Raw genomic sequence first — 25,854 nt, 5'->3', positions numbered from 1 at the left:
GCCAAGACCGAACAAAGTACATGCGCCAGTCTCACTGGGGGAACGTTTCAAGCACACGAGGTGAGACGAGAAGAAAAAAAAAAGTTTAACCCACCTCCCCACACGTTTTATTTTTTTTTTAGAAATTAATTCATAAAAAATACCATAAGGGCAGAGTGGGAACCATAAGGGCAGAGTGGGAACCTAATTTGTTTGATTTCTAGAACAGCTGAGATAAGGTGGATTATTTTAGATTCGGCTGATCTGCCAAGGCACAACACAGGGACCTGAAACCAAAAACCTCTGAAGAGGAAGACGAGGCCTCGCTGCTTAGGCTCACCAACTCTGGAACATCAACACCGTGCCCAAACTCCGTGTTTAGAGGATCACCGTAATATCCTGCACCCAGCCCAGAAACCACCTGTAAAATGCCATCATTCCCGATGCAATGTCAGAGTGTAATCATTTTAAAATCAGTTAGTAATCAGCGGTGGAGTGATAACTCGGATGGTGTTCAGTCATGACGTCATCTTAAAGAATTTAACCAGTACGCCTTTTAGTCAAAAGGTAATTATTTAATGCATAATCTTGCGGGAAGTACATATATACAAAGTGATCCGCCAGAAAGCAATGGTAAAGATAACCTACCGAGTTGCGCCTAGGCGCGATTCCATTCGTGGTCTGGGCGCTAAAAATAAATGACTTAATTAATCAAAAGTTTGGGGGGCAGGGGTGGCATAAGATACACTGGTTAGAAGCTGGCCCTAGTGAGGAAGGCGCTTTAGTGCAGGCGAGTTCCCTGGTTGACACACTGCTTCCTTGTCCCCTGAGCACGCGAGTCCGGCACATCAAGGGTTACAAGGAAGGAGGCTGCACTGCGAGCCACCGAGCTCAGTGCACAGGAGCCGTCCTTCAAGCTGCACGCCGCCTCTCCACCTGCTGACTGCAGACCCGGGCCCAGCCCTCCACGGACCCTCGGGAACAGGAAGTGCAGTGCAAGACGGGGGACTCCTTCCAGTTCAGCACCCCACATGAGGGGCCCTGGAGCCGGGGGAAGCAGCAGGACCACTCACCGACAGGCGTTGCCCGAAGGAGGGGCATAAAATAGGTAAGGGCTGGCGGCGTGTCACCGTCTTCGATCCTGGGGTTCCGCCAGGACATCGCTTTTCCAATGATGGTCTGGTGTGTACAGCCACCTTCTGTAACTAGTCTGCCCACCGTGCACCCTCTGTTCTGCCTTCCATTGAATACACCGGGGAAGTATTGTAACTGCACGTAACTAGGACCGGCAGTATGCCTGGTTGCTTCCCGTAAAACATTGTAGAACTCAATCCGCAAAGGTCGATTGCTGCCACTAAACATTTCAGTAAGTGTTGGCTTTCAAATAAAACCGTGTTTGTTCGCAAAAATGGGTGGGTCTTCCCACAGTGCAGGCTGTTGTCATTAAAATCTCTGTGTTTTCCATCAAAGTAATTGACCTCAAAAGTTTCTAAGAGGAAGAGCAGTTTTGAGTTATTTCACTGTGCAGCTAGGAGTTTTGACCAGTGTTGCTGGGTATGGTACAAAAATGTCGCCCTCATTTGTGCGCCCCCGCGGTCACTGCGACTTTACTGAACCCATTCTTTAAAATGCACCTTTTGCATCATATTTTACAAAATAAGCCCCCTCACCCCCCCCCCCCCCATGGCTACTGCTCAAAGAGTCTGTCAGAAAAGAACACATTGGCATTTGCGACTGTGGGCCACTTTTTCATTGCTGGCTGAATCAATGTTATGTCCCAGTCCGACTCTGTGAGGTGTTTCTGTCAAAGCAGGCACCTGCTCTCATAATGTGTAGGTGCCTGCCCTCGGGTGTTTGCGTTTTAGGGGACTCGAGCAACCGTGCCCCAGTCATGGGTTTTTATCATGATAAACCCAGAACTACAGGTGCCGGAGAGCAAAGGAAAAAGCAAGACTAGTCGAAGGACGATGTTGGCAAGTAGTATGCTCGAACAACACGCGCTTGCTCCAGGTACCGTGGGTAATGAGTCTAGGGAAGGTCTACGGTTTCTCATACCTGCTGTCCCACCCTTTTCACCTCAACTGGCTGGTAGTTCATCCTGGCCCTCACCCGCGCTATCACCAGGGCACGGATCCCTGGGTGGAGGGGGCTTGGGGGTGGGGGCATTGTCAAAGATAAAACAAGAGGGCTTTTTGTTGCAAATGGTGGCAATTGGGTTTATAGGATCTGTGAACACCAAAACATCTCGCTTTTGTTGCCATATGGCGTCATTCTACCAAGTTCGGCGTTTATGCAGTCCCGACTTCTCCTAAAAGCGAGCATGCCGGCTCAGGCATATGAGTGACATTGCAAGACTGCCAGGAATAGGTGTTGGCTAAAGATCCAGGGCTGGATAATGGCGACCTTTATGGCACGGCGCCTGAGCAACTTTGCATCGCTCACCTTAATATTTGAATCAATCAATGCAATGTTTGTGTTTCTCATCCAGTGGCAGATATGTGCCCGGAAGCCCGGTAAACAGTGCAGCCCGGTACGCTGGGTACATGTGCTTCGACCATTGAGCGCTACCGTTTAGCCGGAACCAGGTTATATGTAGTGCTTAAGTAGGATAAGAAATCGAGGAGAGGCCCTAATGTGCTACGGGGATGGGGTGGCCAACAATTCCGTTTAAATGGGCTTTGTGCTACGTTGCGCAGAGAGCTTGTCCGGGATGGGTAAAGCCCCCGCACTGTTCATCTGACGCAGTACTAGCTGGCTGGTGACTTCCCAGCTTAGGGGCTGCCACTGTGCTTACCTGCTAAGTTGTTTTGTGTCAACGAAGATTTACAATAGCAGGATTAATGTACAACACCTAGAAGAGAGAAAATTGATTTAATGTTAATGCGGGGCTAGAATTCTAGTCACCTATCTCACCCTGAAGAAGGACTAAGCTGCCCCTGATCTTGCCATCTTTCCCTAGGCATCGGTGGTGCACTGCTTACCTAAGGAAAGGATAATGAGAGAGAGAAACTTTCCCTGCTGCACTTCCTGGCACTCATGGGCTCGCCTTAACCATTTATATCCATCAAGTTGAAGAAGATGCTAGGATGTGAATATACCCCCTTTTATTTCTTGCGCTCCTACGCATCCACATTTTTAAAAGGCACTGTACCAGTAGATGATCTATTACATTGTCTAGTCAGTGCCACCTATGTGGACCTTGTCCCACCAGATAAAACAAAGGGGATTCTTTGATGTAGATCCCACAAAGTAATTCTGGATCACAGTATGGGCATACTTTTCCCATATCTGGGAACTATGTGGACCGGTTTCCGCAGTGTTGAATCGCTGCTTTACATCAGGTTGTTCCGTTGGCTCTCCTAAGGCTACTGCCTTGTCTTTTATGCGTCCCATCTGGTTGGGCGACATCCCCTGTGGTACATTCAGGCTGCTTGAATCAAGGGTTATATTCCCTTTGGTATCCCATGTGGATCAAGGGATAGAGGTAGATCAGCCGGCCCTGCTCGCCTAATGAGTTGCCTCACTGCATGAATGCAAATCTCATGTCTGCATTGCACATCCTGTGAGCCACTGGGCCTGTGATGAGGGGTGTGCCCAGTGGCTTCTGTCACCAACCGTGCCTGGGCACTGTGTGACCTGAACCGGATCTGCCAGACCTGCATCACAGGCACCCTGCAGACAGACGCAAGGTGAGATAATGAATTTACATTAAGTTACCCTCTGCCTTTGAAGTAAACCATCTGTTGCCTCCGCAAGCAAAAAAAAAAAAAATATATATATATTTATTCAGAAGGATAGCTTGGGGGGGAAAAGCACTTGTTTTAGGAAGAAGAGGATGCAGTGCAAAATGGATTCAGTTCCTGTTCCAGTGCTTAGACGCTGGCAGAGGCTGGCATTAAGCAACATATAAAGGACAACGAAAATAATAAAATGGCCATTTTCTAGGGGTAATGTCATGGAGCTGCTGCTGTTTACTTTTTAAAATTTGCAAAAAACTACAATTACTGTGAACTGCAACACATCCATCCCCTCTATCTCCGATTTAACAAAAACACGGTGGGTTACTTACCAAATAAGTAAAACAGAAAGGTGATGGCTTGAAGGTTTCAAATCATTCATAACCACTGGCACAGCTCTGGGTTTGAGGTGTGTGCTTGAGGCTCAATGGTATGGAGGCTGTTACTGGAGACTTAAGATTTACTAATGCAGATGTTGGGAGAGCATGTTTGAAACCTAATGTTTTGAAGAGAGTAGAAATGCATTGAATGCAGATATAGGATATTTGAGGAGGGTACTTGAGATTCACAGTGTTGGTGTTTTGAAGGACAGCTACTGGAGACTTAAGTTGCTAGCCGCTTGAGGTTGATGGTGTTGGAGAATGCTGTAGAGGGTGGCACTGTGTAAACCTGAAGGTGTTGGACCAAGGCATTGGAGGTGGAAGGTGTTGGAGGGCGAGAGTGGGCTCCAGACATTTAAAGCTGTTGGAGGGACCTTGGCCACTCGCAGTGGATGGTGGGGTGCCCGTGGTGAAAATGGTTGGGGGATTTGCAGCCTCTGGGTGACTGTTGGAGTTGGTTGCGGTGCTATGGTTCAAAGTGCACCATTGACAAGAAAATCCCTGTGCATATTGTCCAAGTGTAAAAGCATGAAGTGGTACAGCCTCTGGTTGACCTCTGTTTTGACTTGTGTTGGTCAGTTGCTGTTTCCATTCTGTGGCCAGGCACTAGATGTCTCTCCTTTTGGGGTTTAGGTCTCTTCTAGATGCTCTGTTTGGTTACAGATTAGCCAGACTGAAGTAAAATAGTTCTGGTTGTTGTGTTGGATGTCTCCTTACATTCACACTCATTTGGTAATATGGACCTACACACGCTGATGGTGCTCCATTCTTGTATGAAATGTATATCGTATTACAGTTATATCTTAACCATAATTTTCTTAGTGTACTGAGGAACAATGCTATGTGATGCATTTCCTGTTTTGTGAAGGGGTGAAAGATTGTGTGCCATCCCTTCCCGTGATGTCACTTGGGGCGGGGTCAAATGACATCACTTCCTGTGATGTCATCTGAGGCAAAGGGTCGTGTGATGTCACTTCTGCTACCCCTGGCATAAAATGATGTCCCTGCAAGAGAGTAGCCTTAGGAGAATCAACAGAGCAAAAGAGGTTTTTCAGTCCTGAAGAAATCGGTTATTCAGCCAACTCTGCTGAAACCGGTTGATATAGTTCCCAGATAAGGGAACATGATGCCCATGCTGTGATCCAGAGTTACTTTGTTTGATAGAACTCGCAGAATCGCCTTTGTTTTATCCAGTGGGATAAGGTCCACATAGGTGGCGCTGACTAGACAATATAATAGTTAATCTACTGGTTGAGTGCCTTTTCAAGAGGCGGAGGCGTAGAAGTGTAAGAAATAAAAGGGAGTATATACACATCTAGCATCTTTTTAACTTGATGTATGAAAAGGGTTAAGGCGTGCCCGGGCTTTACAGGAGTGCCAGTGAGTGCAGGAGGGAAAATGTCTCTCTCTCTATCCTTGCCTCAGGTAAGCGGTCCACCACCGATGCCTTGGGAAAGCCGGCAACATTAGGAACAGTTTAGTCCCTTTTCAGGGTGAGATGGGTAACTAGAATTCTAGCCCCGAGCTAATGTGAACTCTCTTTTCTCTCTTCTGTGTCTTGTGAATTTTACTCTTAGGGGTGTCAGAGAGATTTGTCATATCCTATAGACCCAAGGCATGAATGAGGGGTTAATGTACTGTCCCTTAACAGGTGCGAATGGTTGGTGATAAATGAAAGGGGAGCACAAAGCCTCATTCTGGATGGAATAATGACTAAAGCAGGTCCACCCAGATTTGGTCAGGCTTGCATACGCGATGGGAACAATAAAGCTGGGGAGGGAAGGGGGGGAAGGGGGGAGGGGGGGGAGCGAGAGCGAGAGAGAGAATATATATATATATATATATATATATATATATATATATATATGTTTCTTGTGAGATTTGTTTAGTTTTAAGGCATTGCTATAAAACAAATAATTAGTTAGTCTCTTGAAACCCAAATAAATACTTTTTATAACTATAGCTGTGAACCTATGTGATGACGTATTAAATCGTAGACTGGGGCCAATTCCAGGTTTCACCACTTAAGCAATGTGTGTGATCCTGGGCAAAGCATTTAATCCCACTGTGCCAGATCTGCCGAAACTGGGAGCCCCTAGAAGTGAGTGTGCAGCTTTTGATATTCAAATTGCCTCTGTCATGCCGTAATAAACTTTGGTGTTTACAAATGATCAATGGTGACCATTCGCAGACAATTGACATATTACATACTATGAAGGCTCATGGCTTCTACATGAAAGGTCTAATGCCACTACCAATGAAGCTCTAGAATATCAGACTTCCAGAATCTCTGTTACTGAATATGGCTCAGTGACATCTACTGGTGAAGAGTAGTAGTGTCGCTCTTCATCTTTTGGATTCCTACCCTAAGAAATCCGGTCGAGAAACTCAATCCGAAACCTGGCAAAGCCCCGGCCCACTTAAAGCTCTGTGTATGTGGCAGAATCTTTGATATTTACTTGGACCTAATGGGAACCCCAGAGAGCTACACAGGGGCGCTGGTCAAAAGTACCACCTATCTGGGTCAATACTGCAGAATCTCTGCCATGTATCTGGATTCCAACCAAATACTGTTAATGTGCTAGATATGCTGTGCCTTTGCTGATGTAGGCTGACTTGCTGTGAATCTGCCTGTGTTGCTTACCCTGTGGGCACTGATTGAAGTTAGACTTTGGATGAAGTACCCGCTCTACCTTTGATTTGCCCCCTGCCTTATCTTTGCTCTCGCTCTAGGAAAAAATAAACCATGCACGGTTAGTCCCACACTTCCCATGGGCGAGTCTTGTAGCTCACTGGGTCAATGGGAATAACCGCTTGGAGTGGGGCTGCTGCAGCCCTCGCCTGCAATCTCCCAGTCATTTTAATCGGACCGCCGGTGATTTCCTTTACAAAAAACACTCCTAGACCCAACAATGCGACTCTGTTAGCCTGTAGAAATGGCTTTGCTCTTTGACCTCTCCTTCAAAGGTTGCCATTTAAAGTATATTAATACCACTTTCTTGAGTTGGTTTGCGTTTACATAATTACTCTTGGAGGTGAAAGGGCCATATTCGTTTATTAGCATACGCAGTTCATTGTTGACCTCACCTAATCCTAACGTTTGGAATGCAGTCCATAACGAACGGTATGGACTGCATTATGAGCAGTCTGACTTCAGAAACGGACAAGGAAACGACAGAACCTTTCTCTTCACACTCCCCTCAGCTGGAATGAGCAACACAGACAAAGAAAATGAAGGAGCACAAGTGAACAAGCACTGGCAAAGCCAACAGTTTTGGCTTATGTGTAGACATGGGATAGGAATTTCGGTAACGGTATTACCGAGCAACATCTGGAAAATCGTGTAATTACTTGGGGATTTGATGGCAGTGCCTGGCAAATGGCTACCTAATATACGCTGGCTTTGTCAATATTTGTTTTTAAGTGGGCTTCAGTGCAAGGAATTAATATGGCAAGTGGCTGAAGGCACACTTGGTTCTTTTTATACAAGTGTAGGCACATTTACACCGTGAATTAAGCCATTGACTCTCAGCTGACTGCTTAGAAATAAAGCTGGCGGGCCAAAGATTGATGTTACTGACTGAAAGAGCTAGCTCAAAGAAATCCCAGGAGGATGTGTTGTCAGGGATGGGCAGGTAGTTGCAGGAATGGTCATTGTGATTAGCTTGACCATGGGCAGTCAATGGGTGAGTCAATAAACACATTCACAACCTGTGTGTCCCTTCTCATGACATCTCCCTCCTAGCTGTACTCCAGTGCAATAGTTTTGGCCTAAATGCCACCTTGTAGTCCAAAATAAAAACAGCACTTGTAACTTGCCAGAACACCCATGTTATAAATGGGTGGAAACCCCCAAAAATGATGTGATCGATGCTGCACAAAACCCTATTATTGCCACTATCTCTGTCAGAGGATCTTTTTTCCCCTGCACATTCAATGTGACAGGCGGCATCCAATTTAACACCCAGAGTAAAAGCTAGAGCATGGCGGAGGGATGGAGTTAGAGGACACCATTCACTTTTTACATCCCACGTGCACCATTTTCAATAGTTACTGTTCAAGTTTACAATTCATATACGTGCCATATAAACCCAACCTTCTTTCCATACTACAAAAATATTAGGTTTCTTAAATGTTTGTATAGTTACTTAACACGCTATGAAACTTACTACTTCAGGGACCCAAATTGTGATTGGATGAGCAGGAGCTAAAAGCAGCTCCTGGGTATCGCCCATTAGCCAGTGACAAGGGGCTTCAACTTCCACATAAGATGTAAACCTATCATGTTGTCCTTTATTTGGGGCCCCTTATGCTTTAAATGTTGTATAGATGTGTCCATGTTTATTTCTAGATTGTCACATAAGGAGAGAGTTAAATTCACATAGGTGTGTTTGTTCGGCATCAGTTGGCCAGGAGAGCCAAAAGTAGCTCCTTTTTATAGATGATGGTATCCAGCTAACCAGGCTCTTTGAGGAAACAAGCTGGAGCAAAATAGACCCAAGCATGCCTCTCGAACCATGTACTTCCATGCTGCAATTCTAAAACCTATATGGTTATATTTTGTGCTAATAGCCCTATTTTTTTTGTTTTTGTTTGTTTGTACAAAACATTCAAAGAAAATCAAAAACATTATAGACCTTGGGGAGAGGAGTCCTTATTGCTTTGAATAATAATCCTTCTCCATCTGTGGTCCCTTGGGTTTGCCTTGGGCCGTATTCACGGGGTGGGTCATTTTCCATCCAACATGACCCCTTCCCCGTTCTTTTAGGCTATATCCAATGCATTTATGGAGCTTTGGCCCAGCCACAAGAGCAACTGGGCACTATACGCTGGCAAGAGTGGAATCGCTGTCCAAATGGTTATCTACTTTATCCTTGGGAGAAGGGGATGTGTCTTCATGCGCCATCTGATCTGTACCCTGCAGGGTGTGCCATGGCAAGACGAGAAACCTCTGTTGGCCCACTGCCCTAGAGATCTGTATGGATTAGTCTTGTTTGCTGTCTCCCATTAGTCTCAAACTGTTTATTTTGTATCCAAGAAACCATTGAGCCTACATTAAATGGATAATCCTCAGCCAATCATTTGTCCTTTCTTCACGTACGTGTTCACTTTTTGTGCAGATCATGATCTTGAACGAAAAGACTACAAGCGTGTTCACAAGGTTCCCCTTGCCTTCAGTGGGCTTGCTGCGCTGGGAGGAGTGAAAGAACAGGATACCAATACACTCCATGCCATTTCTGACCCTGCTATTGGCACGAATGCCTACCTCTTAACTCGCCCCCATTTGGCGAGCATCTCCCGCCCTGTAATTGGTATTCGCTCATGGCAATTGGCATCCCTGAAGCCTAAACAAACTCCTGATTTCACCCACCTTGCAGTTTAATCAGGTATGGACCTGAATGGCAAAAGAGCCTGGTTTCTATAATACTGTAGTTAATATGCAGCTACCGACACCACCTGGGCTCCATTGTCCCACCTTTACCATTGGGGCACAAATATCCAGCAGCCCAGGAAGTGGAGAACTAAGAGGTTATGGTTTAATGGTAAGACTTGTGTGGCACTAAAGCCTGGCCTAGATTTCCAGGTGCCCTCCAGGCTTGCTGGTCAAGCTGCTGCAAAGGTTTGGAGGTTGATGTGTTTGATGCCTGTGTGGCTGGATGCCTCTGGGGGATTGTTTGCGCAGCTGGTTCATGGGGGTAGTATCCTTCGATACACCCTTCTCCGCCAGAGGGAACGGTTGTGGCTGACTTGAGCCTGGCGACTAGTGCAGAGAGGCTGCTTCTGTGCTGTCCCCTCTTCATGATGCAAGGGCCCCGTGACGATCAACAGATAGGCCAGAAGTGTTTTTCCTCTTGACCTTGTCTATGGCACATTAAAACTTATTTTGGGTGAGTCTTCCTTGGGAATAGCCAGATATTTTCCTGGCTCTTACCTGGTTTTGGGGATCATATACTTGCACGCTCGCTTTTGAGTTCTGCGCTGCTCTTTGTTATCCTATCTATATCTTAAGTCCTCTTGGGTACACAGCTGTTCACATTGACATTTAGAAGTATAACATATGTTGTAATACAATGCTATCTGGTTGAAGAGGGAAAGCCCAAGCTTTTTTATTTTTAGTAACTAAAACAATGCAGGTAATTCTGTTTCTGAAAGGGAGGTATGCTAATCGGGACACCTTTTTATAAAGGCTCCATTCCCAAATTATAGTGCAAAATATTTTCTGCTGAGAAAGTCCCTTGGCGCCCACAGCACCAGCCCTGCACTGGCTCAGGGCAGGTTCAGAAATCACATGTGCATTCCTGCTGGGACACAGTGCTAGCAGGCAGAGGTGGACTTCTAACCATGTGCACCTCAGATTCAAGTCCCAATATAAAATGGTTATCCTAATGATAATGTTAAACTGTAAAAAATAAGCCATTGATTGATATTTTATTTCTATCGCGCTCGTACACAAGTATTTCAGAGCGCGACAAGGCAAGGTAGGGGAACAGGGGAGAACAAAACAGTGATCTTACGAGGCCCAGTGACATTGAGAACGTGCAAGTGCATGGGAGAGGGGGGAGGGGAAAAGTGCATGTAAGGGGGGAGAGGTGGAAAGTGCGAAGCAGAGGAGAAACAGATAAATAACAATAAATAAATAATAAAGGCAACAAACAGTGGTAATGCAGCCAGCAATTTGCAAGTGCTAGGTTTAAGGCAGCAGACGGGGTAGGTCCGATAAGTGCAGGAAGAAAAAGGGGGGGAGAGGCTGTATGGGTACAGATACAGACCCCAGTGCAAGGGGTGGCCCAGAGGCAGTGCGGGAGGGTGACAGGATGAGCAGGTACCTGGGCCCAAAAGACAGAGGGTGGCCAGGTGAACGGTGCCAAGAGAACAGATCAGCAGGGGAGAGGGGGGGCGAAGGCAGAAGAAAAGAGGAAGGTCTTGAGGTGCTTCCGGAACCGGAGATGGTTCTCCTCAAGTTTTAGAGTGGCAGGGAGGCTGTTCCAGAGGGAGGCCCCAGCCGAAGACGGAGATCTACCCCCAGCTTGTTTCTTAGAAAAACGACTGACCATGAGTGAGTTGGAGGTAGAGGAGTGAAGAGCTCGAGAGGGGAGGTATTTGCTGAGGGATAACTGAAGGTATTTTGGACCCAGGCCCCAGAAAGCCTTGTGGACAATGCAGAGGGTTGCCAGCCATGCCTGGTTATGGCATGGTGGGATACTAGGGTAACCTAATTGAACAGGATTTGATATCAAACTAGTGTCCGCTCTTTGAGCAGGGCTTCAGCTATGAAAAGTGTGATGTGTATTAACTGTCTGACCTGGATTTCTCCATCACTGTCATGTGGGACAATGGCAAGGTAACTGCCCCTTTGATGATCCTTTTAGGAAGGGCTACTTTCCTCCCAAGGCGGGGGAATCCCCCTAATAGATGCCATAGGAATCCGTGCCTCAAAGGCTTCACTGACCTCATAATCCACACTTGCACCAAGCTGCTACCACTGGAATCTCTTTAAACGGGGCTTGAGGCACCACTCTCATTGTGTGCATTTAACATCACTGTATCACAGCAATTCCAAGATGGCCTCTGCGTGCACAGGGATTTGAATGGTGCTGGAGTTCCTCCTCAGCCTGTCCTCCTTCTCACCCATTGGGCAACTGCACCGTTGAAGTTTCCTATCGGGAACCGGCAGGCTTTAGCTGGCCCCCTCACCAAAGGCCCACTTCCTAAGGCCCTGTCTGCTCCCTGTTCGGTGCGTGAGGTCTCCCTGGTCCCTTCTCAAGCACTTTGTGATTGGTGCTCTCACAACCTCCTGTAACCTTGAACTACCGTGACACTATCACCTTTGCAACCATGAGTTAGTCAACTCTATCTTGTCATTCAACACCCCCGACTTTTCCACCTTCACCCCATCTCACTCTCATTCCCACGCTTATGGCCTGTGACTGGACTGCTTTTAGGACCATTTGTTGCTGTTTTGAATTTAGCTGTTTGGACCATTTGCTGCTATTTAGAATTTACCTGTGCCCAGTGACTACCCTGTGCTACCCATCCTGCTTCCCACTCGCTTCCACCCTCCCTCCACTACACTCTCTCCCCCCCCCCCTTCTCCTGGACACCTATTGTACTCTGTCTCTCCTATTTTTTTCGAACTGCTGAAAGATAGCCTAACTTACAGGGGTACCGCTGAAGTATACGGGTACCCCTAATCACGCTCACACCAGCTTACAGTTCATCCCTCTAGGGAATTAAGGCCAAGAGTCTTTATCCTGCAAGGATAACAAGTTTAATCTGTACAGAAATGAGGATCTGGGGGGGTGGAGGGACATACCACCAAGGGCTCCTCTTCACGGTGTGCGGTTGCGAGTGCTCTCTGTGGGCTGTCCTAATCAGAATATGTATTCGTCTCGGGGAATGAAAAAGGGGCCTCCCTGCGATTGTAACTCCTTTGAATGTGGCACTGGTTCCCCGTGCCATTGTTTTAAATTGTGTTCCCTCACCCTGCTATGGTTGCTGCCCACATTGCCATTACCTGTCCGTCCCATAAGGGAACTGTTTTTGACCCTCTCGCCCAAATTGCTGTTGTCCATTCCTTGGAATCCCTGCCATGGAGGTGATGGCCCATAATTAAATCTTGTCCCATGCCTGTTCCAACATTCCCTTGGGAAAGGCCCCCATTTCCTGCAATCCTCCCAAAGCCTCCTGCTCTTGCTCCTCGAAATCCTCCTCTTCCCCTTGGTGCTCCTTCATACTTCATATTTCATACCCCCCCCCCCCCACCCCATTGTCCCTGTCCTTCACCCCATAGTGCTGCAATTGTGGCATTCCCAATTTGTTGAGTGTCTCCTGACCTTTTCCCCTGAACTGGTACCGTCACTGGTGCTTAGACGACAACCTTATTTAGTTTCTTTTTCACTAGTTTTGCCTCGTCCGGTTGCCGCTTCTGGGCTATCCCCCCCAACCTCCCCTCCCCCCTGTCCCGCTCCTAGATTCTCTTACAATGGTGTACTATTATACTTTGTATCTCTTCCCAGCGTTTGGCTTCAATTCCCACAATTTTACCTAGTGCCTTCTGGACCTCTTTTTGTAATCCCCTCTTTACGATAAAATAGAAAAATGGTACTATCTCAACTCTCCACTTTTCCTATAACTTAAGAATAAACCTAACTGGGTCCTTGTCATCACTCATTGTGCACTGCATTAAAGAATGTATGTCGGGGGGGGGGGGGTATCTGGGTACATCTTCGTAGGGCATCTCATACCCTTGCCCGTACCTCATTAAAGGCTGCTCCATTATGTTCAGTATCTGAAAGACTTAACCCAGAGTACCATGAACTTGCCCATATGTCCCTAGCCTGGTCCCCAACTATGGTGACCAGTAGACTCTTAAAATCTCCTAGTGCTAAGGCTACTCCTGCTGTTTGTTTTTCAAATTCATAGATCCAAACTGGGGGAGAGCTTTAATCAAATTATTTTTGTCCATTTGAGGGTATGGCACATACTGCGTTATCTCTACTCCTTTATGCATAAGAGGCATCTGCATATCTATTTTGTCATCTACCCCTTTTGAAGTATTCTTCTGCTCTTGTACTACCACCATTAAATCTGGTCTATTTCTTGGTCTGTCCCTCCACACTGCCTCTTGTGGCAAGGATGGGTTTATCACCACCTCACCTCCTTCTTGCCTTGCCTCATCATTATTTCTACCACCTTGATCTTCCTCTCCATTTTCACTTGCTTGTTCTACTTGTCCCAGGAACACCAATACCATCTGCATATCATCTTTTTCAACATAAACATTTCTTATTGCCCCAGGGTTAAACCTAAGCTAAAAATGTCCTGACTTCCAATCCCCTATTTTCTGCACCAGTACCCTTATTTCTGGTGATACTTCTTCAGGTTCTTGTAACCTGACGAACCTTTCTCGCTATGCTCTTAACTCGCTGTCTATGTCTACTTGTGGCCCCTCTGGTGCTTGTGCATGGGTTATATGGAGGTGCAAAAGCTCTTGTCCCCCCCCCCCAACCTCCCTAGTTGCTAATCCTGTTGACACTCACTCTACCATTGGAGGCTTATAGACTGGGTTTGTATACCCTACTGCAGGTTAAGGCATTGTGGAGTATATCCCCCTACATTGGATCTCTTTTTCACCTTCCTGATCTTCCATATCCTGAAATACTTGCCAGAGATCTAGAATCTTTTCTTTTTTGGGATTTGTTCCCTTTATATTTTGCTGCTAAAAAATTGACATTTTTTCTAACATGTTTCTGTTATGAGAGCCCTGATCTGGCCAGGAGCAGGACACCCCACCCCTCCTTTTTGTTTCTACTATTCATTGTTTCTTTTTTCTGTCACAATACAGTGGCAGAAACCTATGCATGTGTTTCATTGGAGTTTCTTCCTCCATAATGTTGCGCTCGTCCCTTATGCTTCACTTAGACCCAATTGTTATGCATGCTTTTCACAAAAAAATACAGATCAACCCACTTTTTCCCCCAACCCCTTTATACTTTTTCCACTTCGATTTCACACTTAAACACCACAACTCGTTCACCTTCCTTCCTTTTTTACCACAAAAGACAGCAAGAGAAAATATACACAAATAATTGACTTAAATCCAGGCCGATTCCTTATACCGAGCCACTACTGTTTTTCCTTCTATCCTTTGTAATACCACTTTCCCCAAATATTTTAATATGCTAAGGATCCTATTGCTTCTATCGTCATAAAAGAATAATGCGTGTTACTACCTTCTCGACCTGTTATGGCTGAGGATCCCTTACCTCAACGTCCTTATAAGCTAGGGCTCCCTTTCATCTCAGTCTTTTATACGCTGATGTTCCCTTTCATCTCAGTCTTTTATATGCGAAGGCTCCCTATTTCCATTATAAAAAGTAGAAAAACAGAAATATGCAACAATTTCAATACATAACCCACCTACTATCCAATCTACTCCTTAACACATCAAATGAAATCCAATCTATTCCTTATCACCAAATGTCCTATTCCATCCATTGACCTTGTACATCATCCACATCACCATACTATCATTTACACACCATAGTATCATCACATAACATATGACAACTGACTTGAAAATCATAAGGTGTGATGTTAACACCAGGCAAGATGTGATTTGTTTTTTCAATTAAATACCGACAATAAAGAGCATTCTGAGAATACTATCAATATTGAACTGGATTCTTTCAAAACCATTTTTTGAATTTAACTCCAACTAAACAATATCAATTGGATGTTTCACTAACTCACCTTTGAACACCTTTAGAAAATTAGGTTGGCGCATTGGAGTAACTTTTTCTCATTTTCTCACATAACAAGTACGATATGGTTATCACTTGAAAGAGTATACTCACATGGGCGTGCTTCACTTGAGTTTTCCTCCGTTACGAAGTCCCATTCTGGCCTGTCTTTCTGGAGCCACACCCTGCTTCAGTGAGCAGAGAGGATTTCTTTTAAAATGGCTTCTACTGAAACCGCTCAGGAAACACGTGTTTTTTTTTTTTTTGATTCAGGGGACCGGTCATAATAGATGGGTGTGGCTGAATGGCCTGGGGCTTCGCAAAGTACAGGACTTTGACTTGGTCACTGGATCCTGGCATGGCTCATCCAAAAATGTCCTTCTTCCCTTACAAGGGATGCTGCAGTCTTTCTTCCTGTCAGTTTGGGACATACTACTTAGCATATTGCTAGCTATGCAAGAATACATTATAGCTTCATTTTTCATCATGTTGCTATGTTATGAAAATGTATATATAAACACATTTTCCAGCCATACTCTCCACACAATCTACTCCTATTTTATCTGGTCCAGTAATTCCCCTTAACCTTATTTTCACATAATGTTGCATTGTGTGCATGAGCATGTACACTCCCCTATACTTAGTCTGCATGGGCTTTTGATGGACAGGAAGCAGCTGCTCAGCTACTTTGTGTGCTCTGCCAGAGCTAGCCTCGGTGACGCAACACTGCATGCCTTGCGATCCATTTTTTAGCACAGGCCACATTACTTTTGGCACAGAGGCTACTGCTCTTTACCGTGCTTTGAGAAAAACGAAATACAATTTAACATTTTACAGATGTGTTCAGCTAATGGTTATTTACACCTTGCTTCATTTAGTGGCCGGCATGAAAAAAGCTTAGTCTGTGCTCTAATGCGTTGAGAAGTCTTGCCTAATTGTAAAACACTTGGGGGGAGGGTGCAGGAAGGCACTAGCTCCTACCCTTCTCACTACGTCTGGTAGGAAGAGGTACAAAAAGGATATCTTGGCCTCTAACCCTGGTCTCCCGATCGCTGACACCTACTCCAGCGCTTCCTCCAGACAGACCCTTACCGACATCCTCTTTGCCGTTCCTTTGCCAGACCTTTGGACTCTTGATATGGTCTCTGTGCTCTCTCCCTTCTCTTCCTCTCCCATTAATGGTGGCACCGGGTGGGAGGCACTCCTGGACCCCTTCCATAAATCATTAATGTCTGCTTTAATGGCACCGTCATGGTCCAAGGCCCTCAGGCCAACTTTCTACTCTCTGATAGACGCTTCCAACGCCTCATCAATTTCCCTTCTTCTCCTGCTGTCCCGTCTCTCCCTTCAGCTTCCTTGCCGCTCCCCTCCCCCCATGCCTCCTCCTTGGCTACCTTGACCTTTCCTCCTTCCTCTTCTGCCTGTAACGCTCACCTGATTCCCGTAGAGGCGCCGGTCTTGACTGGGCGTATACCGTATCTTCAAAGGTGATGTGTAACACACGGCTGGCTCTTTGGGCTGGACCTCTGTGCACTGTATGTCTGACTCGAAGGGTAAGATGTCTTAGGTAAGTGAACGCCGTGCTCTCCATCTGCCTCGGGGCAGGGTGCTGTAACCAGTTTCTTCACTGGATAAGGGGAGCAGGCCTCTTGACTTCAGAGGACTGCTGTCCGTCGTTTACTGCACGAACGGTAAGTTTCGAGTAATTCTAATGTCTTTAAAGTCTTTAGTAATGATGTTTCTTGTTTTGCAGGGTTCCGGCGATGGCGGATGACGGGCTGAAGTGAGTTGAAGATGGAGCCCGTGTGATGAATAGAAGCGCCTGGAAGCACGTAAGTAAGCGCTTGTTGCCTGCTTCACGATGCGCTCTAACTGTATTTTGCAGGTACAAGTTCGGAGCGGCTGCAGGGTGCCGGAATACCCACTGGGTTAGATGTGGAAAGGAGTAATGGCACGTGAGTATTAAAGTTCCCCAATGTCTTTAAACGCACCTTGTTTTGTCTTTCAGATGCGGGATGCAGCGCCGAAGGCCTCCGGAGCGTGCGAAGAGTTGGTAAGCTTTTGTCTTTCAGATGCCGGAATGCAGTGTGAAGACCTCGAGCGCACGAAGAGTAGGTAAGCCTTTGTCTTTCAGATGCCGGAATGCAGCGCGAGGCGTTGGTGACAGCCGATGGACCAGGTAAGTGAAGAGCTGTCACTGAAGACCGTAATGCTAACCTGTTCTTTCTTGTCTTTATAGGTGTTGCTGAAGACTGGATTCAGGATGGTAAGCCTTTTTCCTTAGGCCCAGGATCAGATGCAGAAGACACGATGAGCGTTCTGCTGCAGAGGATGCAGAATAACGCAAAGCAAGATTCATCCATCGGGTGTGGTTTAAATAGCCTCCTGTAGTGCTTAGGTGTCTCCTTCCACAGCCACGCCTAGGTAAGAAAAGAGTTCCTGCTTTCCAGAAGAGTTCCAGTGTTCTGAATCTAGGGAGTGGCTCCTGCCCCACCCAACAGGAAAAGTAGTTCCAAACAGATCAGAGGCTCAACTGGCAGGCAAGTAAGCGGCATGGTCTGCTGCAGGTAAGTCCACCCAAGCATTATGAGCCCGGCGCTTCCAGCGCTGGGACTGGGCATATTTATGAGCTTGGTGCCACTGGCGCCAGGACTGGGTCCAAAAGGTCCCAATTGGGACTGGTTGGCACTCGGAACTTGGGTTATGGATCTGCTTCCAAGGGAGTTGGGAAAACCCTGACCTTTTGGAAGCAGAGATCATGACACTGCCCCACGCAGGCACCTTCTACACCTCTGCAGACCTCTGATTTATACCCCTCCCGGAAGTCCTTCAAGGATGGCAACCTTCTCCATATTGCCACTCTCTACTCTTGCTCAGCTGTCAAACACTGCTCTGACATCTGCCGCCTCCTGGAAGAACTTGACCTCAATGTCCTCGGTCTCACCGAGACATGGTTCACGGCCAGCTCTGTCCTGAGCTTTGACACTCTCATTCCTGATGGCTACAAGATCCTCTCTGCACCCAGACCCAACCGCTCCGGAGGTGGTGTAGCCTTGATCTTCTCTGAGTGGATTCCTGCCTCTGTCATTCCTATGCAAGCGTACTCCTCTTTCGATTGCCTTGTCTGCAGGCTTTCGTTCTCTCCTGGACACTCTCTTAACCTTGACACTCTCTTAACGTGGCTACTATCTATCGGCCACCTGGGCAGATCTCCTCCTTCCTCTCTGAGTGGACGGACCTCTCCTCCTCCCTCCTGGCCTTGACCACTTAACTTATCCTTCTTGGAGACTTCAACATCCATCAGGATGCTTCCTGTTCACCCTCTGGACTCTTTCGCGACTTCTGCGACTCTCTCTCTCTATTCTCCCCTCTGGCCCGACTCATTCTGCAGGACACACTCTGGATGCTCTGATCTCTTCAGCCCTCCCCCGTCTCTATCCATCTGACCACTCCTCCCTCCTGGAGTGATCACTCTTCTTTCCTCCCATCTCTCCATCTCTCCCCCTCTATCCCTCAGGCCAAGCCAACTCCATCACTGCCACCTACCTTCTTGGGTCATCCAACCCATGAAGCGTGGGTCAGTTGAGACTTTCGCTACCACTTTCTCTCTCCCCCCTCCTCCGGCTGACTCGCATCCTGACACCGCCTTTTCCAAGCTCTACTCTTCTATCTCTAATACTCTTGATGTTCTTACCCCTGTCATGAGGATCCGGTTGAAGCCCAAAACCAAGTGCAACGCTTGGTACAACTCTGACCTAGTTACCCTTAAACACAAGTGTAGGGCGGCTGAGAGGAAATGGCAGGCTTCTTGTACATCCTCTGACAAACTGGCCTGCCGCTTGCTCCAAAGGCAAAACCGGCTCCTTGTCCGCACTAAGACGAGAGCCTATATCCAAGCCCGCATCTCTGCTGCATCTAACAACTAGGCCGAACTCTTTCAAATCTGCAATAAATTGGCCAACCCTGCTGCAGTCTCTACGTCTAGCACCTTCCAGACCCTCTGCATGGCCCTTGACTCTAATTTCATCTAAAAAAACAGGACATCCTGGTCACCCTCTCGTCTTCCTCTCCTCCTCCTCCTCCTTCTCTCTCTGCTACCTCTGGGCCCCCTTCAGCCGCCTCTCCTCCCTCTTTTTCATCATTTCCTCTGTTCTCGCCTGAGACAAGTCTGATCTATGAATGTCTTGTCAAAACAGGTTCTTCCCTGTTTGCCCAAAACCATCAAGGACCACATTGACAACCTTGCTCCTGCTCTGGCTGAATTCTGTAACTGCTCCTTTGCCTCTGGAGCCTTCCACTCTGAAGCGCTCTTGTGGGCACACTCTTCTCAAAAATTCCACTGCTGACTCCTCTTGCCCGGCTAACTATTGCCCGATCTCTATCACTCCTTTTCTGGGCAAACTCTTGGAAAAGCTGGTCATCTCCCAGCTTAATCTTTACACCGTTCTGTTGGTTGTCTCCATGACCATCAGTCTGGCTGCAGAGATGCCAGAATCGTGGACACTGCTCTCTGGAACATCAATGAAGACCTGCTCCTCAACCTTGATTCTAATATCCCATCTGTCCTCATCCTACTCTATCTTTCTTCTGCCTTTGACACGGTCTACCATGTCATCCTGCTCAATCGCCTCCGTGATCATCTAGGTATCACTGATCAGGCCCTGGCCTTGCGGACTTCCCCCCTCTCCAACTGACCCTCCCATGACCAACTTGGTTTCTTCCTTTCCTCTTATCTCACTGTCTTCCTGTGGTGTTCACCAGGAGTCTAACCTCTCTTCTTGGCTTTTCAATCAATACCTGGCACCGCTCGCCCACTGCATTCCTGCTCTCTGCTCAAACTTTCAATTCTATGCAGATGACACCCAACTTGTTTTCAGGCTCCCCTCTGCTGCCTCTTCTGCGTCTCGCATCTCCGGCTCTGTCTGCAATCCAGGAGTGGCGCGCCGTCAACAACCTCTGCCTTAATGCCAGTGAGACAGAGATCCTCCTCATCGGCACACCTGCACCTTCCTTTCCTGTCACTCTCTGGCCGGCCTCCCTTGGCCCTCTCCCTGCTCCCACTTGCGAGGCTAAGAACCTCTGGGTCATCTTTGACTCCACGCTGTCCTTTTCTCCTCGCATCTCCAATGTCTTAAAGTCTATCAACTGCACCTCCTCTGAGGTATTCTTCCTTTCCTCTCCCCCCCCCCCCCACACCCCAGGACCTCACTGTCTCCAGAGCTCTGGTTCTCTCGAGGCTCGACTATTGCAACAGCCTCTTTGTAAATCTGCCTGCAATCACTCTTCGCCTTCTGCAGCTCATCCAGAACAGGACTGCGAGAAATGCCCTTTGCCTCAAGCCCTGGGATAGTATCTATCCAGCCCTGAAATCTCTTCATTGGCTCCCAATGGCTGCAAGGATTAAATTCATGACTTTTTGCATTGTCCACAAGGCTTTCTGGGGCCCTCGGTCCACAATACCTTCAACTCTGTAAATACATTCCTACTCGAGCTCTTCGCTCTGTTGCCTCCAACTTCCTCAGGATCAGTCGCTTCTCCAAGCAACGAGTTGGGGCTATGGGCCTCCCTCTGGAACAGCCTCCCTGCCTCTCTGAAACTTGAGGAGAACCATCTTCGGTTTCAGAAGCACCTCAAGACTTTCCTCTTTGATTCTGCCTTAGCTCTTCCTCTCCCCTGCTAATGTCTGCTTTGGCACCTGGTTACTCTCTGATTTCAGGCCCAGATCCCTGCCTTCCCAGCCACACACCCACACTGCCTCCTGGCAATGCCTGCACTTGGGTCTGTATATGCAACCCTACAGTCCCCTTCCAGCACTTATCAGACACCTGTTGTCTACACCTTACTCTTGCACTTGCCACCTGCTGGCCACCCTACCTGTTGTTGTTCCATCATATGTTCAACACTTTCCATTCCCCGCACTTGCACGTCCTCAATGTCACTGGGCCTAGTAAGATCTTTGTTTTGTCCTTATTTGTTTACCCTCGCTTGCCTCGTCGCGCTCTGAAACACTTGTGTATGGGCTCGATAAAAATAAAATATCATTCATTCAGACCTGTTAAGGGGCTGAGCTAGAGGAGAGGTAGGCTTAAAGCTGGGTGTTCAACCATCTTGATTTCAGCTAGGGCTCTCTACAACCACCTGCACTCCCCATTTCCTACAGGGCTAGGCACCCTGGGTATGTCAGAAGGCAAAGGACACATGTTGGAACAGTCTGATTCCATTAATTTGTTTGTATTTTAAATCCTGCCATGCCTTCCTGCAGTGCAACGGGGAAGAAACTGCCAGAGTCCTCCTGTGTTCCAACCTTCCGACTCCCTCTTTGTTTTGGTGCTTCAGAGCTATGATGCTCAGTCTCTACTCCAGCCCCCCTGGCCCACTTCTCATCACTAACACTTTCTCCCCCCCTTCTTACCTGCAGGTAGCCACAGTCCCTCCCATCTGTGGCATGCTGCGCAATAATCCCTTTTCTATCTACTGTGGCAGCGGCCATCTTGTCTGTCCTTTTTTCAATGGGAGATTGGGCATGTGTAAAACGTGCATAGCCCATCTCCCATCCAAAAAAAGATGTTTGCACCCTGGATAAAGCTTTGTGGTGTGACTGGCTATCACCCCCTTGTCGGGCGGGCGTTCAGGGCCGGTAAACGGCCGAAGCCTTTGCCTATTTAAGCTTTGGCTGGAGGGCCATTACAGGCCCCGTGTGTCACTCCTCCCCCTCTCCCACTCCTCGATGCAGGGGTGATTGCTTATTTCTCACCTTGTGAACATTAAACGGAAAAGTCACAATTCAATGGAGTAAAGCGGCACGTGCCAACCGATGTCTGCAGCTCCATATCCTGGGAGTAGGATGTTTACATCCGTGGTCTGTTTTCTTTTAAAACGCAGCAGTTAATCGTTCTAGAAATCAGGAACTCAGTAACCCACATGCCACAAAATGGATCAAGTAAAAATAATGTGTAACCAGTTGCACAAAAGTAAAATGTGGATCCCGTCTCTCAAATGGAGGTTCACGCGTGAGTCCCTTGGGTGCCAAGTCGGCATCACTCCCTGTCTCTATGCGCAGCGCGTTGCAGCAGTGCGAATTCTTGAAAGCACCTTCTTTAGAGAGGACGGACTTTAAGCGTCCGTTTCTGAGGAACCCTTCACTTCGTGCATCCCAACTGTTGTCTGATACTTTACTTAGAAAGGGTAAACCTCTCATTTGGACCCAAGTATCCCTCAAGCAAATAATAAATAGATCCCCACGTTGGCCTCTCAATCGACTTGAAGCGATTATCGTTTGACAAATCATGGCACGATATAAAACTTTGAATTTAAACATACTGACGGTGGACAGTACGCTTTTGCAGCCTACTTAAGGGCCGATTGCCTGCCCCATGCTATTGGCATGGTTATCAACGCCCTTGTTCCTGCCGAGTAGCCGACATGGTTGAAACTCTCGAGTATGGCGTGAAGGGTCATATTTCTACATTAAAATAATTATCACCTAGAAATTGTAGTGTGTGTGTTCAAACAACATCCTTTCGAAATAAATCTCATCCGCACACCCTCCATGCATTATGAATTAAGCCTGTAGAGGGGCACTGGGAGGGGGGTTGTGGGCAGTTGTGCCTATACCAAAGCAAAAACTACTGCCTTCATTTCTGTGTAGCACTTCTTAGGATGGGCACCGCTTTATGGACTCCCACAGTTGGCACTTAAGTGGACTGAGGCACAGAGAGCACATGTGATTTGCCCAGGATCACACAATTTCAGTAATGTGGGGAATCCAGCATTCCTTTTCCCAAATTATACACCCACCCCTTCAACAGTTTGACACAAATATCCCATACATCTATCCAATTTCTATACAAATAGCACTTGCCATTTCAAGCAAACTTGCTAGCCCTCCCACCTAAAATATGTATTGTGCCACAGGTGGAATTGATTAGTGTACCTTTGATTGTTTAACCTGCAGACAGGATGCAACATCAAAGTGTTGCCTTTTGGAGAGGAAACGGTGGGCCCTTAAATCCCGCTTCCTGCTGGCCTCCAACCTCTTTAGCGTGGGACAGGTTTTCAAGCCCCTGCTGCTCGGCGTTTGCTTGCCATTTGACAATCCTACTAATTTATTAATCCCCGTCTCACTTGCCTCGCATATAACCTGAATTTGGAATCGTAGCATGACTGCCAACATTATCATCTGCATTTTAGAGACCATAGTTAAGGTCTGGTTTTAGCTTGGGTTTAAAATAGCATTTTAGAGACCTTAGTTAAGGTCTGGTTTTAGCTTGGGTTTAAAATGGGGAAATTCTGCACTACGAACCCCACAATGGAAGTTGAAACCAGTACTGGACTCAATGCTACCGAATGGAATGGATAATGGTGGCATGCGTGCCTAAAATGCCGGCATCAATTATATTATAGACTCCCGTATCCATCAGAGAAACGCACTTAAATGGTCCAAAGCGAAATGCACAGCTTTTTGTTTTCCAAAGCAGAATTCTTAATCACTCGCCCTCCCCTTCTCCCCAGCATAAGCTGTTATGCCATCGAGGGGGGCGACGAGGAGCGAGGGATCTGCTCTGGCAGTAAAGTCGGATTTTCTGTGATGGCTCATGTGAGGTGACGCGTCAGACGGCAATCTCTTTATCCTGCAAACCCCGGGAGGCCATAAAGCGCGGAATGAGTCATATAGCGTCTGCTTGCTCGAGGAGCTGACCTGCGACAGAGAGGAAAGCACCCAATAGGCGGAATTAAGAGACCCGTCCCGCTCTCAGAAACTCTGCTTCAGGCACAGAAACTGCTCAGGCCCACATTCCAGTCTGTTTCTGGAGTAACTGAGCGCCCCCCCCCCCCCCACGGTGCAGCTTTTTTTGAGCTTTCGGATTCGGAGCAGGACTCGTCCCACCAGTTGGGCTTGCCTTTGCACATTGTTTCAAAATGTTCACAAAATAAAAACCGAACGTGTGCCTTCTGTTTTCTTTAATTGCTCAGTCACAGTATTCGTCCTGTGTTTAGATTGTTTTTGGTTCTGCCGCCTGTTTATTAATTAGACTTGTGGCGGGGGGTGGGGGGGTGGAGGGGGGAGAGGGGTTTGGGACGGTGGTGGGGAGGGGTGAGGAAGGGCGGGGGAGAGAGAGAGAGAGAGAGCGCTAACCCTTGTCAATTGTGAACATGGCATCCCCTTCAGTGGCAGATTTAAGGCAAAGGGCCCCATGGGCAGCACCTGATACACTGCCCTAGGTGAGCGGGTCATGGAGGTGGAGCTTTGGGTGGGCGGAGTCAGTTGTGGTCACAAGTGCACAATGGCAAACTTTGGGGACAAAAGCTATTTTTTATTAAGTTGTCTTTATTACAGTTGCTTAGGGAGCTGACGAACTGGAAACGGCTGGGCCTCCTCAGCGGGCTTTGCTATCAATGCTAAATATTCGAAACCTAGAGAACATACGCGTCCTTGTAGCAGAAAAGTGATGTCATTCTGTTTGTGCGGGCGTTGATGCAACCATGCATTGCAAAACGGCAGAATGATGGTCTTAAGCTTTTGCTGCACGGGTTGGAGAGTGGAAACCTCGGATCTGTATAGCGGTTGGTGTACTGTAGAGTATGGAATTAGGGAGCCCTTTACAATATTCTCATCAGTTCGTTTACAACAACTCTGCTCCTCCGCGTGTTACTTCACCCACTCACGGGCCAGCCCGTACATCTGCTCGCCCATCTCTCCCTCACTGGGAGCCATGCAGAGGTGCTGGCTCTCGGCAGGCAAAAACATTGATGCCCCCTGTCGGGAAAACACTACCTGGCTCACCGCTCACTGCATCTAACGGCAGCAAATCCGAGCACCCCACCCCTAGCACTCCTCCTTCCTTTCACCTCCCCATTCCACTCCTAAGGTCCAGGGAACTCGCCTCGTCCAACACTGAGGGTGAGGCAAGGGGGCGGAAGGATGAATGGGCGGCATTCCAAAACCATCTGTAATAAACCCATTAAAGAGCCCGTCGTGCTTGTACATCCATAAATGAATAGGCCGAATGTGCCGTATATTGCAACGTGGCATTGCAATAGCATGGCTGGCAGAAATGCTGCCATTAGAAACCGCAGCATGAATGTTTTTCCCCATTTTGCGCGGTGGGTGAAATCAGCAATTTAATGCATTTTCCTCAAGGGATATTTATCGTTTTATTTATTTATTTTTGCGTCGGGCAAAACCGTGTCAAAGGTTACTTTGACCCAAAGCAGCTAACACCGAGAACAAGTCGCCTGTCTGCCGAAGTGTAACGGCGAATGTTGGCGATTCTGCATCTTTTGTGAATACTTTGCCCACCCCTGGCCTGGACGTAGTCTACTTAAGCTGGTTAAGCACGCTGGCACACAGCTGGTCCACACATGCATATGGGCGCCTGCGGAGCACCAACAGCCGATGGCTCGTGGGCCCCCAGGGCTCGGAGCAGGACATTTTGGTGCTGCCGGTTCGGCGCAGACCTGTCCGCACCAAAATGTCCTGCTCCGGCAACCGCATGTAGCAGCATTACAGAGCAG

General features: G+C 47.5%; 1 protein-coding gene across 2 annotated transcripts in view; it reads left to right on the top strand.

Annotated features, from left to right (window-relative positions):
- The first annotated feature begins 853 nt into the window (after positions 1-853).
- Positions 854-25,854, top strand: part of TJP3 (tight junction protein 3) — a 363,200-nt gene continuing 338,199 nt past the window's right edge. The window contains exon 1 of one of the 2 annotated variants that reach the window (XM_069649428.1): positions 854-1,087. The gene's annotated coding sequence lies outside the window, so the exon portion shown is untranslated. The remainder of the gene's footprint in view (positions 1,088-25,854) is intronic. The other variant, XM_069649427.1, reaches the window with a different exon arrangement.

Source organism: Ambystoma mexicanum, chromosome 1p, assembly GCF_040938575.1.
Source record: "Ambystoma mexicanum isolate Mex_15411 chromosome 1p, UKY_AmexF1_1, whole genome shotgun sequence".
NCBI classification, from domain to species: Eukaryota; Metazoa; Chordata; class Amphibia; order Caudata; family Ambystomatidae; genus Ambystoma; species Ambystoma mexicanum.
The sequence above is the reverse complement of the archived record's forward strand: the minus strand, read 5'-3'. Positions and strand labels throughout refer to the sequence as shown.